We start from the raw sequence: 13,929 nt of genomic DNA, 5'->3' as shown, positions 1-13,929 counted from the left end.
ACAGGCGCTAATGTTGGTAGCCTACTGCTGCAGCCATGGGAGATTTGAGAGAGAGAGAGAGAAAAAAAAGAGCAACGATTGTGTTCCCTCGGAAGAAAGGACAGGGAGACAACACAGTGGTGTGCAGTGAGGGCCTTCAGACCCTTCTCTGCTGGCATAAACATTATCAAAAGCACTGGCCTACAATTACATCCATTTGTTTTCAATACCGCTTATCCGGTACAGGGGTACTGGAGCCTATCCCAGCTGATTTAGGGGAAAGGCGGACATACACCTTGAACAGGTCACCAGTCAGTCGCAGAGCACATATAGACACATTCACATTTATACTGTCCCTGAGTGTGAACTCAATCCACGCTGCCTGCACCAACATCAGGTGAATGTTCCACTACACCATCAGTGTAGTAATTACAACTTAATTAAATGATTAACTCTTATTATTTATTATGGTAAAAGTAAGTTATCTCCAATAGTATTTGTCTTCATTTCATAGCGTGCGTCTTGGCTTCCCAGCTTTGAGCGAGGCAGTGCAGTACCTCAGCGGAAGCCAGGAGTTTCAGTCTCAAGCCATCTAGTGTCTGCCCAGGATCCACCTTTAGCCACGGTACAAGAACTCACTGGTGATCGTGTAAGCAAGGTATCGAGGTCTTAATAAAAGTCCCTTCCCTTTCAAACATGCCCTCTGACTGCGTGACATTGGTTTACATTCTCCGTGGTTACCGTTAATCGGATATTGGCCGCCATATCCAAAATTGCAATGGGGAAGCCAAGTTGCATTGTGGGATGTGTAGTCATGGCAAATGTAATCCATGCTATGTGCAGGGATGACTTAAGGAACAGTTAGCTGTGTTGTAACACTGATCACGTGTGAGTTATGTGGAACAAACTGAGGCAGTTCCTGAGACTTTGTCGAAAGTGATTTTAGACATCCCTACACCTCAGACGACACTATACTAGCTAGCCATCACTAGTTTCCATGACGGGAATGCAGTGCCTCGCTGCAAGGCTTAAGCTTTTTTTATTTGTGTTTGTGTGCACATATGTTAAGCGCCTTTGGGTTTTGAGAAAAAAATGTTATTCAAATCTGATTCATAATTATTCCAATAGTACAAGTGTACAGCTAGATGACAAATGAACATCCTTGTGTGACGTCTTTTTTTTTTTTTAAATATAATTAGCTTCTAATAATGCTCGGTAGCAGTTTTCCTTTTCTTAGGAATCATTAAGAGGAAAAAACAAAGACACAGTAGCTTACCTACAATGAATGTTGCACAGAGCCAATGATGGTTACACACAGTGTGAAGAAGCACAACAGATCCTTCAGCGTGCCCATGCCAAAAGCTTCCTAACACTATCGCTAGCAGTTTTTGTCTTAGGAGCCATTCTGTGGGCTAATTAAGAGCCAAACACAAAGACACAGTAGCTTACCTGCAATTGCAGGTAGGGAGTCATTCATGAGTGGCGCACGGCACCAATGATGGTTACGCGCACGGTGCCAGTGATGGTCTCGCACCAACTGCATGCCTATGCCAAGACCGTTGGCAAATCCAAAATGTGTGTGTGACCTGATTTGTTCATAAACCACATTGTTCGTAACCTGAGGTTCCACTGTAAACTGTGTGCTTAATAAATGTATTGGACTCCCTGTCATAAAAACAAGGAGACCATCCAGCATCACAAAATGCGCTAATGCAAACTCATTCAGTTTCAGTGAGCTCTCAAGGTTTTACCATTTTGATGGAAGATTTCTAGCTGAATTCACTTTTTTATAATGAATCCACATCCCTCCATTTTCTATATTGCTTGTCCTGAGTAGAAAACCCACTTAAGCAGGGGAAGAACATTTCCACACAGAGGTGTCCCAATGGAGATTCAAACCTAGATCCTCTGACTGTGTGGCTAACATGCTAACCCCCACTGCAGGTTCAAAACGTTAACGATCACTTTGTGACCACTTCACCACAGCAGTGTAACCAATAGATTGACTCTGTGACCTTGGCTCCTTCATCTCCTATTAGACGATATTTAGGATTAATTGTTAGCTTTGGAATAGAGCAAAGAGAGTTTTCAGATTTGAAATTTAGAAATGTTAAAAACTTAGAAGGGTATTCTAATTATTACAAAAATATTGAGCCCTCCCCAAACCATTGACCTTCCTTTCCAAACATCTTGTTGGGTATCATTCAGAATCAGTAAAGGCCTTTCTTTTCCAAAATTAGGTTACTAATTGCTGAAAAAATAAGTATATGACTGAAAAATCGCTGCTCTCCCATACCTGCAGTGATCTCACAAAGGGGGGTCCAGATTACAAGAAGTAATAAAAATCTCGTCCTTTCCACTACTTCTGTCTAGGGACGCTTCTTTGTCACATGGAGGGACATGACTGAAAATATATCATGGGCAGTGTTCTGAAAGTAAATCTAATCATGTGCACAAACACACAGTCAACAAATGCAGCTGTAACAGCAGCCTGTGTGAAAGTTGTCTTATTGCTGCAAAATCGGTTTCCTTCATTTCTTCTTCTAGACATCCACACAGTGCAATACCTCGCAAATGACAGAGAGTGCAAAGTTTATCCACATCTATTATGTCTTTATTTGGGGTTGCCCAAACACATTAGGAGACCAGTTCATGTCTGTCATCGGTTTCTCAGAAAATGTCATATTGGGTCGCTTTTTTCCTTTTGATCAAGAATTTTCATTTGGTTTATATTTTGCAGTACAAAGCTTTGTTCATATTCAAATGTTAAAACACTAAAACAGCCTTAACATTTATGACAAATGCATAATGCTACAGGTGTTTTGTCACATAGATGTGCCTCGTCATCTTGTTTTTTAACATTATTACTCTTCACAAAGGTGTTTTTTTTCCAACCAGAATGTTGCTCTTTTGTGGTTAACACATCTCCATCCCAGTCAAGAATAGGTTTTAGGCCCGAATCTCGGCTGTGTGTGTGTGTGTGTGTGTGTGTGTGTGTGCACGCGTGCGTATGTGTCGGCGACATTTATGACACGTGGATAGCTTAAAAGGCAACAAGTCAAAGGCAAAACAACTTAAATATGTTAAGGCTAATATGATAAGCACTAAGCAGCCCGTTTTCCTTTTCGGAGTAATTTTTTTTTAATCTATATTAGTAAAGTATGGCTGTATGCATGTGTGTTTTTGTGTCTGCTTGCCAGCTCAGGACTTGGCCCAGGGAGAATGGGAGAGCGAGAGAGATAATGAAACAATAAGTCTTATCAAACCACTGCAGACTGAGTGGCTCTTGCTTCTGCTTTTTCCTCTCCCTTCTGCTTTTCTTTCCTCGGACTCAGCACTCGATTCCTTGACAGATTCTTGCGGCTGCTCAGGGGCGCGTGCTGCACCCGATGACTGCACCCTACTATCTCATCGTGATCCCCCTGGTGCACTACATTGTGAGTGCTGCTGATGTTGCTCATATCCCATCAAGATGGGGACTGGGTTAAACTTTAATTAACACAGCCCACTTTGGGTTGCTATTGGTTGTTTGATGGGATTGCATGTACGCAGAAACATTTGCATTCAGGTAGAAGTTACCAAGATACTTTTATTTGGCAGATTGGTGCCAGTGTAAGTGTTGAAAGTGTTTCAAACTGTGACTTGTGCTTCATTATGGACCCAGAGCTGTCCCTCATTTTAGAGATGAATTATTCACAGCATGGCCCAAATGAATAATAATCATCCAAACTCCCTGTGCACCCCTTTATCTCACAACCCTTCTAACCCCTCTAACCAATCATGGTGAAGGCTACTTCAGCAAGCATCCAGTGTCAGAACATTGAATAAAATCCAGTTTGGTATCAGTCCACTAATGAACAGTAAGTCTTTCAATAGTGCAGCTTTAATGAACGTCCTTTGGTGGCTGCATGTCTTGTGTGTGCTTTAATGCTGGTTTGCTTTTGTCTTTTACATGTAGACTTCAATGAAATTTCTATCGAAATATTTTTATATATAATTTTCCCTGTGACAGGGTTACATAGGAATTTCTATCACACATTTTTCTTCTGCTTGCAACTCTCAACCTTTGTCAAAACAAGATTGTCATTGGCATACAACACAAGATTTTCACGCAAGATAGTGGTAGTTTTAGCAAGGTGAAGCTCGCAAAATCTACAGGACAGGCTTGGCATTTTTCCTTTTTCCTTGTGGTTTGGTGTCAAAAAGTAGAACAGAAAGAACAATTAATTGTGCTCGGATGATTAAAGTCCAGAAGCCTTGTCAAACATTCTCTCAACTGGTATCCTTGTTTGCCCTTGTTCTCACAGATCCTCAAATAAGGTATGTTGCTTACATAGTGCTTGAAGTTATTTGACTATTATTTAGCACTGCACCAAGCTAATTACTGTTTCCCCATGCAAGGTTGTTGGCAAATGGTTTTCAACAACAGATGGACCACGACAAGCCAAGGCCATTTGTCAGCTGACAGCTTTCTATACCAAAGCCAGAAAAATATGATGTAGGTATCTTTGATGCCTTCTTATCCTGATCTTTTCTTACGGCAACTGCAGGCGAGGCCCGGCTGCTTGCTCAGCTTGCAGATACACAGGTCATCTTTTCATCCTCACATTTTTGGTTCCTAAAGTAGGGCCATTGTTTCATTTTATCACATGATTAAATAGACAACTTTCTTTCAACATACAGTACATGTATGGCCCTGCAAAAACAAAAGGTAAAACCAGCAGAAAGAACTAAATGACTATGCTGAAATGAATGAGTAGTTTTGACCTTATATATATATATATATAAGCTCATTTACCCTGGTGGTTAATTTAAGGGTCAGTTCTCAGGGGCTACTAGTGCAAATGTATTATTGGAATATCCCTTATTTACACCCCAAGGCTTAACCATTCAAAACCTCATGAAAAAGAGATAGTGGAGTTGATGGAGAAGGTGTGGGAGTTGGAAAAGGAGTAGGCAGATGGAAGGACATAGGTTTGTGGCAGAGAGTAGCACAAGCCTAAATGAAACTGACAACGACACATTAGCTCCAGACCTGTGAAATTGTGCTGTGAGTAATTGAAATGGTGGGACATCAGCGGCCGTTATTTCCAATTTGCAAGAACCACCACACCACTACCATTAATTGTATTCTTCCTTCTTTCCTCTTTTATCACATTCCCCATCCACTCTTTGTATTTGTCTTTATACCATTCCATGTCTCCAAGTATCTTTACACTGCTGGTATCCCTCAGGCTCAGTGTCGAGCATCACGGCTAGACCTGACTGGTAGGATTTGCCCCTCCACTATGCCTCACTCATCCTCATCCCTTGCTGCACGCTAAGCTATAGCAACAAATAGCAGGACTGTCAGCCAGCAAAAGAGCAGAATTAATTTGTTTAATTTCATACCCTTTCATTTAGCAACCGAAGCAGCTGTGGAACAGGGTGTCAACACAGCCAATTAATTTTAAATGCTTCTTTGAGCTTCAGATTTGTTGCTCAAAAATCTTTTCTAATGGAGGATTGACAAATATTTCCACTGTGGCCTCATCTGATCAAGCCTCTTTTAAACTGCCATAGTATCAGAGGTATAACAGCGTTCTAAAGCAGCTGTGTAATAGGGTACAGCAGAAACCCCAGATCAGGGTCTAACGTTAAACAAGGCTCACTCACTTTTTGTTGAAAGCAATTGGCGGACAAGTATTCTATCACACCAGAGGCTGGCACAGACGTCGTTACTCATCTATTTGTTTACGAGAAGGCACTTCACCGTGTGAATACACAGAGACACAGCAAAGTCCCACTTGGGTACGTACATTCCTTCTGAAAGCCTCATGCTGGTTCTACTGTTACATCTATAACCTTTGGTGTAAAGTCTGTGTGAAAGGGATTTGTGTCCTGAAAATATAAATAAAAGCTTATAGCAATAACTAAAAAACTAACTCCAATATATCTTCTGCACCAACAATAGCCTTAACACCACTCTGGAGGGCTATTCTGAAAGCAATTGTCAGTCTTTTTCTCAGAATTTATAACACATTGCTTTCAACTGGCGGCACGGTGGCCGACTGGGCGGCACGGTGACTGACTGGTTAGAGCGTCAGCCTCACAGTTCTGAGGACCGGGGTTCAATCCCCGGCCCCGCCTGTGTGGAGTTTGGATGTACTCACGGGGTGCCTGTGTGGGTTTTCTCCGGGCACTCCGGTTTCCTCCCACATCCCAAAAAACATGCATGAATTGGAGACTCTGCCCGTAGGTTTGAATGTGAGTGCGAATGGTTGTTTGTTTGTATGTGCCCTGCGATTGGCTGGCAACCAGTTCAGGGTGTACCCCGCCTCCTGCCCGATGATAGCTGGGATAGGCTCCAGCACGCCCGTGACCCTAGTTAGGAGAAGCGGCTCAGAAAATGGATGGATGGATGGATGCTTTCAACTGCAGTGCTCCAGTTGCCCATCGGGTATAATGACACATTGGAAAATTAAATAATAAAAGGGATCCATATACTCTCTGGGGATTGCCTCTCGTTTGGCTGTGGAAAAAAAATATGGTTTTCACAACTGACAGAGTTTCCTAAACAGGTTCAGTTGCGGTGTGTTATTTTCGGGCAATGATTCATTCACAATTGAATGTCTGGCTGTATTTGCGGATGGTACAAATCCCAATTCCAATAAAGTTGGAACGTTGTGAAAAATGTAAATAAAAACACAATACAATGATTTGCTAATCATTTTCATCCTATATTGAATTGAATACATGATAGCGATTTAATGTTCAAAATGATGAATGTTATTCTTTTTGTTGCTGTTGTTTTTCAAATGTCCACTAATTTTGAATTTGATGCCTGCAACTCATTCAAAAATAGTTGAGACAGGTCCACAGTTGAGGAATGCTCACCTGTTTGGAACATTCCACAGGGGAACAGGTTCATTGGAAACAGGTGAGTGTCATGATTGGGTATAAAATGAGCAACCACGAAAGGCTTAATTGTTCACAAGCTAGTATCGGCGTGGTTCACCACTTTAAGAACGTTTCTCAATGTACAATTTCATCATCTAGACCGAAAACCAACATTGAATTTCCGTGACATTTGATCCCTCATGCTTGACTTTTCGAAACAAGAAGCGCAGTTTATTTTTGTCAGGGCTCCGCTAGTTGTATCTTCTAACCTGTTTTTTTAATGCATTCAAAAGGAGGTTGTCATGCTCACTGAGAAGTGCTGTGAGGTAATTGCAGTTGTAATTTGTTGTCTCATCTATCAAATTGAATGACTGAAAGCAAACACATCTATCTACCGCGTTTTTGTCTAAAACTCGTGAATCTGAAGTTTTAACTCGTGTTTCCTCTCCAGTTGCTGGAGAGATGCACGGTGTGGGGTAGCACAAATCTCCAGTTCACGCACCTGCTGAAAATCCATCCATTCATCCATTTTCTGTACCGCTTATCCTCACTAGGGTCGCGGGCGTGCTGGAGTCTATCCCAGCTATCTTCGGGTGAGCGGCGGGGTACACCCTGAACTGGTCGCCAGCCAATCACAGGGCACATATAAACAAACAGCCATTCACACTGACATTCACACCTACGGGCAATTTAGAGTCTTCAGTCGACCTACCATGCATGTTTTTGGGATGTGGGAGGAAACCAGAGTACCCGGAGAAAACCCACGCAGGCGCGGGGATAACATGCAAACTCCACACAGGCGAGGCTGGATTTGAACCCACAACCTCAGAACTGTGAGGCAGAGGTGCTAACCAGTCGACCACCGTACCCCTGCTGAAAATACTTTTTTTTTTCATAGAGGGTGGATGATCACAAGCTGCATGCATTGTTCACTTGTTATGGAATTGTGTACGTGTCTAAAGTGTGCGACTGTCACTGTGCATATCAGTTGGCTCGATAGCAGAGGGTGGTGTCGGTTCTAATCTGGGACAAGCCAGGGATTGAAAGGTCAGCTCTGTAGCGCTATAGCGAGAGATGGAGACGTGCACGGCGCCGCGCACGTGGACTATACAGACACAGATAAGATCACTTTGAGACACATTGAAAAGCGAGCAGCAAAAAGAAGATATTTTTGAAGAACATGAGTTGTATCAAAAGGTCACCATACTGGAATTTGCAGGTGTATGCAGCCCTAACTGTGTGTCTGTGCTTGCATGCCTGTGTGCGAGTGTGTGTGCACGTGTGTATGTGTGTATGTTTGCGTATGTGCTAAAAAGTGCAAGAGGGAAAGTGATAAAAGTTCCTCTGTGTGCCTTTTGGAAGCCTTATGATATTCCGCTTGGGAGCCAAGCAGACAATGTAGCAGTGAAGTGAAGAGCAAAGCAGAGACAAGAGCGAATGTGAGCGGCGAGAGTTGAGTGTGAATATCCTTAAAGTGCTCCATTTGGTGAGTAATTGTTTTCACTAAAGCCGCTAAGAGCATTTTGCTCCCCGAAGGAGTTGTTCCTTTTTTCTACCTCTTCCCACCCTTTCTTCCAGAATGCTGACTTATATCATTTACATGTTTTTTAGATGCTGCACATTCTGCTCATGGGATGAGGTTTGTGAATCCACCTCAAATCTTTGCTCATAAATAATGCAAAAAGAAAAAAAATAATATTCTGCATCCAGTAAATGCTGTGCTGCCCCTTATAGCTTCACTAATATTTTATTTATTTATTTGTATTTGTATTTTTTGTCAGAGGATTCCTACCGGTGTAAATGCTTACTCATACATATTTGTCAGGCTATTGTGTCCTCTTTGCAAGGAGCTGGCCATATAGTAGCTCAGTCTGATAAATGGGAATGTAGAGGGAACAAACCACACCATTGTGGCAAATGAACATTTGTGGCTGCGGCTGGAAGGCCAACAAAGGCTTTCTTTTGCACATAAACACACTAGCTAACACACGTTCTGTAAAGGTGAACACACAACACTGGCTCACGATACGCCTCCTCCACCAAATTCATTCGTCGTTCAGAAGGTTACTGTTCTCTCCTGCGTATTATTTCGATCTGTGGAAACAAACGCCTTCTCTCCCTCTGGATTTGGAGATAAGCAGATTGGTTTGTCTTTTAGAGTAGACAATAGGATCTCAATTCACACAAAGGTTCATAAAATGGCACCGTCGCGGTGGGAGAGAAGCCGAACCCAGCTCGCCAGAGTGCCAAAGCCTTCCTTTAATGCTTGGAAATGTCACTTGCTAATTCCTACCCAGGTGCTTTTGTCATGGTTACCTCAGGGCCAGACTACCAGTTGTTGCCACTGTTTTTCTGGAGGAATAGTTTTACATTTTTACGCAGTTCAAATCAAAACAGATGTATCATGTGCGAACAAGAAGTCAGCTCCCCTTTGGTTTTGGTTTATGCACCGTAAATGTTTTATTTTCTACTTAAATTTAGTGTCAGCTGTGTTTTGTTCCTCTGCCTGCCCTTCTATTTCTGCCTTCATCTCTGGAAACAGTGAGAAGTTTAGGAAAAGACTGTGGACTCTGGCAAGCGCTTGAAATTCTAATTACAATTGATCTGGATGGGGATATTACCAAAAAAGTGAACTGATTGCTGCCATGGCACTCAGTGTAGGGCTGATTCTGAACGCTATAAATATTAATGGGGCTTTTCCCGCTAGATAGAGGTAGGCACTTTACTAACAGTCCTATTATTATCTGCTCGATCCAGTCAATTTTTCTGGAACAACAAAACAACCAACGATTTGGCCCTATGACAGCCCAACGACGCCAAAATGATAAGTCTCATGTAGCATGTTCGATTTTTTTGGGATATCTTCCGTGAAGTGTGACATATCAACGAGAACCCTCCGATAGCGCACCTTGATGTCCACCAATAGGATTGCGTCACCTCCCTTGCTTACAGTGCACGCAAAACGTTTACTGAATCTTTAGAGGATGAATCGACAGAATGCCGACATAATGTTTATGTACAAAAGTTAGTGCTACCCCTAGCTAGCTAGCTACAGAATTTTATGTTTTCTGCTTGCTAGCGGTATTAAAAGTATGGAGACATAACCTCACCTTTTTCTGTTTTGACAATATTTTTATTTAAACATCCATCCATCAATCCATTTTCTTCCCCAGTCGGGTTGCGGCCGTACCAGCTTTAGTAGAAGCCCAGACTTCCCCCTCCACAGCCACTTCTTCCAGCTCGTCTCGGGGGATCCCGAGGTGTTCCCAGGCTAGGATATAGTTTCTCCAGTGTATCCTGGGTCGCCCCCAGGGCCTCCTTCCTGTGGAACGTGCCCGGAACACCTCACCAGGGAGGCGTCCATGGGGCATTCTAACATGCCACCTCATTTGGATGCTGTTGATGCGAAGCAGATGAGCGAGCTTCTAATCCTATCTCTAAGGGAGAGGCTGGACACCCTGCGGAGGAAATTTTCCGCCTCACAGTTCTGAGGACCGGGTTTCAATCCCCGGCCCGCCTGTGTGGAGTTTGCATGTTCTCCCCGTGCCTGCATGGGTTTTCTCCGGGCACTCCGGTTTCCTCCCACATCCCAAAAACATGCATGGTAGGTTAACTGAAGACTCGAAATTGCCCGTAGGTGTGAATGTGAGTGTGAATGGTTGTTTGTTTATATGTGCCCTGCGATTGGCTGGCAACCAGTTCAGGGCCTCCTGCCCGTTTATAGCTGGGATAGGCTCCAGCGCTCCCGCATCCCTTGTGAGGATAAGCGGCTCAAATAATGGATAGATGGATGGATGTTCTTTTGGTCACGACCCACAGCTCCTTCCGGCTCAGCTCTTCCTTAACCACGACAGATTGATACAGAGTCCGCATCATTGCAGATGTGCCGCTAATCAGCCGGTCTATCTCCTGCTCCATTCAGCCTGTGTCAGTGGGCCCGGTACCCCGTACTCTCAATGTACAAACCACAAGAACCCCCAAGGGATACAGTCAAACACTTTCTCCAAGTCCAGGTGAGGGACCAGACAAATCATGGCTATAAGCCCCATTATGATGATGACAATAAATGGATGTTGTCTTCCCTCGCCCGTACGTGGGTCACCGGGGACCCCTCTGGTGTCAGGCCTGGAGGTGGGGCTCGATGTTGAGTGCCTGGTGGGGCCTGCACCCTTGTTGCCCGGCTGGGCACAGCCCAAAGAGGCAATGTGGGTCCCACTTCCCATGGGCTCACCACTGTGGGAGGGGCCAAGGGGGTCTGGTGTAAAATGAGCTTCCGAAGGTGAGGACCTTGGACAGACCGGGGTGGTGGACCATTTTTTTAGAAAGGGGACCGGAGGGTGTATTCCATGTACAGGGGAATCACACTCCTCAGCCTCCCTGGTAAGTTTTGTTCTGGAAGCTTCTGGAGAGGAGGGTCCGTCATGAAGTCGAATCTGTGATTCAGGAGGAGCAGTGCGATTCGCGTCTACGCCATGGAACAGTGGACCACCTCTACACTCTCACCGTGGCGATGAAATTCCTTAAAAACTATGAATTAACCTCCATTGAAAATGAATGAGCCACTGACGAAATTAGTCCCAGGCATGCTGCTCGAGTATACAGTAACCGACAGACGTGTTTCTAATCTCATTTTGTTGATGCACTTCTGATCTTTATCGTGGTGTCAATCTTTTTTTTCTAAAAAAATGTAAATACACCCTTCATTGTTGATTGAAAGAGGTAGAGCAAATTCAACAAAAATAGCCGATTTCATGTGTGGTTTAGTTTCATGAGTGTGTGTTGCGTTTCATTAGAACGGAGGATTGGATTTTAAATAGTGAGTCCCCAGAAAAGAGCTAAAAAAATCTGACCTTAACTTGTCTCCTTGAGCAGACAATTCTCTCCTGTGGCCTAAAATTTGGTAACATTGTAGATGTAGTCCCGTCTAAAAAAAAACAAAACAAAACAAAAAAGTAGTAGTTCGTGTCACATACAGTACAAGTTACTTTTACCTTTTATTTCACTTGGAGTGAAAGTCGATCAACTCCTCCATTGACCACAATGTTATTTTTTATTTTCTTTGCCCATTTATCAGACAGAATTAAGAATTAACTTTATTTTTACTTTTACTAATTAACTTTATTTTTAACGGATATAAAAAAAAATAGCATATCCATGCATTCTCCGAAGTGTTGTGTTAGTGTTTAGGGAATTACTACTGTTTCTCCAACAGTTTGGTCATGAGAGCATTTTGTCCAAGGTGAACGTTCTAAGTGAATTGCATACAGTAGAAAATGCCCAGTTATTCTTTCAGTAGATGCCACACATGTGCGGCCAATCAACATCACCCCAGTCAGTTGGCACAGTCCATAACCCCTGGCACAGACTTGGCCATTGTTTCCTTTTTTATAGAGTATTATTATCAAGCACATCTAATGTTGAAAATGTGTATTCATGTTTTTGAATAATTTGAAGGTTTGCAAATCAAACCCATTTTCAGCCTTATTACCTTGGAGTCAGAACTTCTAATCAGCAGGCAGCTTCCTCAGAGATGACCACCATGGGCGCAAAAGCCCCCCTCCATCTTTTGAAGGGTCCCAATGGCTAAACAGGCCGGTGTGTATTGATGCACATAGTTGGCAGTCTGCAGACAAGATCGAGGGCCATGGAGAAAATCGATGTCTTCCATCTCTGCTTGCTCTAAGTGATGTGAGAGCAATGGATGGATTCTCTTTATGACTTCATTATCGGCTCTGTCCAGTTTATGTATCGAGGAACACAATCGTAATCCACTCCCTCTTGAGGTCAAGACTTGTTAACTTAGTGTAATGCCAAATATTTGGCAAGAAAAGAAAGGCTTTGTCATTGATGGGAGAGAAACTTATTGATTGGGCGTCTGTTTGATCATATGATTATTTAATCTTCACATATTCTTACTCAGCAAAGTGCATCTAAATTCTCACGTGTAAGAGTTATAAACAAGCCTACATTTTTCACCTGATTGCGCCTTAAACTGCAGCAAAGTGCCCTGCCATGCTTGCTCGGTCATTTAATGAGAGCCCATAGCTAATTCAATCAGAAACACTTTCTCCTGCTCAACATGTCCTCCACTGTGAGGTGGGACATAACTTTTGTGCTTCTAGGTCAGCCACACATTTTCGTATCCATGAATTTTGTTGTTCTCTCTCATTTCACACATCTCCTTTCCCTCTTTCTCAACACTTTTATCTATAGTGGCTCACATGGCCCAGGGCATAATTGCTGTTATCCTATTACTGTTTTTATCATGTTAATATGGAAATTGCTTGATAAAAATGTTTGAGTTGCTGTCTCAAAGCCAAGGCTGTCAACAAACTTTCTTTTGTATGTATACAGGAAAGTACACACTTACAGTTTGCACCACAGCTGCGGGGCTACGATCTCAATCTTGACTCAGGTTGTTCCAGTTTCTTGGGGTTCAAAAGCCAAAACACTGACTGAAAGAAAATCATTTAACCACCAGGGGCACCCAATAACATTGTTTGACATTGATTTGTTTCGTAAATCTCTACATGTGTAAAGAGGAACACACACATATGAATGTTAAGAACTCAGTGTTGAAACAAAATAATGGCTATTGTTATGATATTTTGCTGATGGTCAATGTATGTCAGGTGCAGTAGCTTGAAATTAGAAAAATAATATCTCTAGAAATGCCAGGATGACCCTGGCTCAGCTTTTTAGTGGGCTATACGTGTAAGTGACTCTGCGTAGTGTGTTTTTATGTCTCAAAAGTATTGTCAAAATGGCTGTCTATTGTCGTACTAGAGCTGCTCCAACTCCTGGAGACAAATACCTTGTGTGTTTTTGACATACTAGGCAAATAAAGAGGAGTCTGATTCTGATTCTGACAAAGCTTAATGTTCAAAGTACAGTATGGCAATGAAGCTACATTTACACCATGTTGGCCACAACAACCCCCGTTTTGCCTGAAACATAGTGCTCAGTGGCATTTTGTCTATTTTCGTCTCCATATTCAAGGTTTGCTTGGTCTTGCTAACTTTTCTCACGGTCAATCATGGTATCCTAGATGGGCTTAGGGGGCCGCGTCCT

At 42.9% G+C, this 13,929-nt stretch overlaps 1 protein-coding gene across 3 annotated transcripts in view; it reads left to right on the top strand.

The window, feature by feature from the left end:
• LOC133487774 (cadherin-4-like) overlaps positions 1–13,929 on the top strand; it is a 342,915-nt gene that overhangs the window by 71,466 nt on the left and 257,520 nt on the right. Inside the window, exons 1-2 of one of the 3 annotated variants that reach the window (XM_061794902.1) lie at positions 7,930–8,344; positions 8,470–8,497. The exons of the other annotated variants lie outside the window; for them this stretch is intronic. The gene's annotated coding sequence lies outside the window, so the exon portion shown is untranslated. Of the gene's footprint in view, positions 1–7,929; positions 8,345–8,469; positions 8,498–13,929 lie in introns of those variants that run through there. 3 annotated transcript variants of the gene reach the window in all.

The sequence above is a fragment of the Phyllopteryx taeniolatus genome, chromosome 1 (assembly GCF_024500385.1).
Source record: "Phyllopteryx taeniolatus isolate TA_2022b chromosome 1, UOR_Ptae_1.2, whole genome shotgun sequence".
NCBI classification, from domain to species: domain Eukaryota; kingdom Metazoa; phylum Chordata; class Actinopteri; order Syngnathiformes; family Syngnathidae; genus Phyllopteryx; species Phyllopteryx taeniolatus.
Note: the sequence above shows the minus strand (reverse complement) of the source record. Positions and strands in the feature narration are given on the sequence as shown.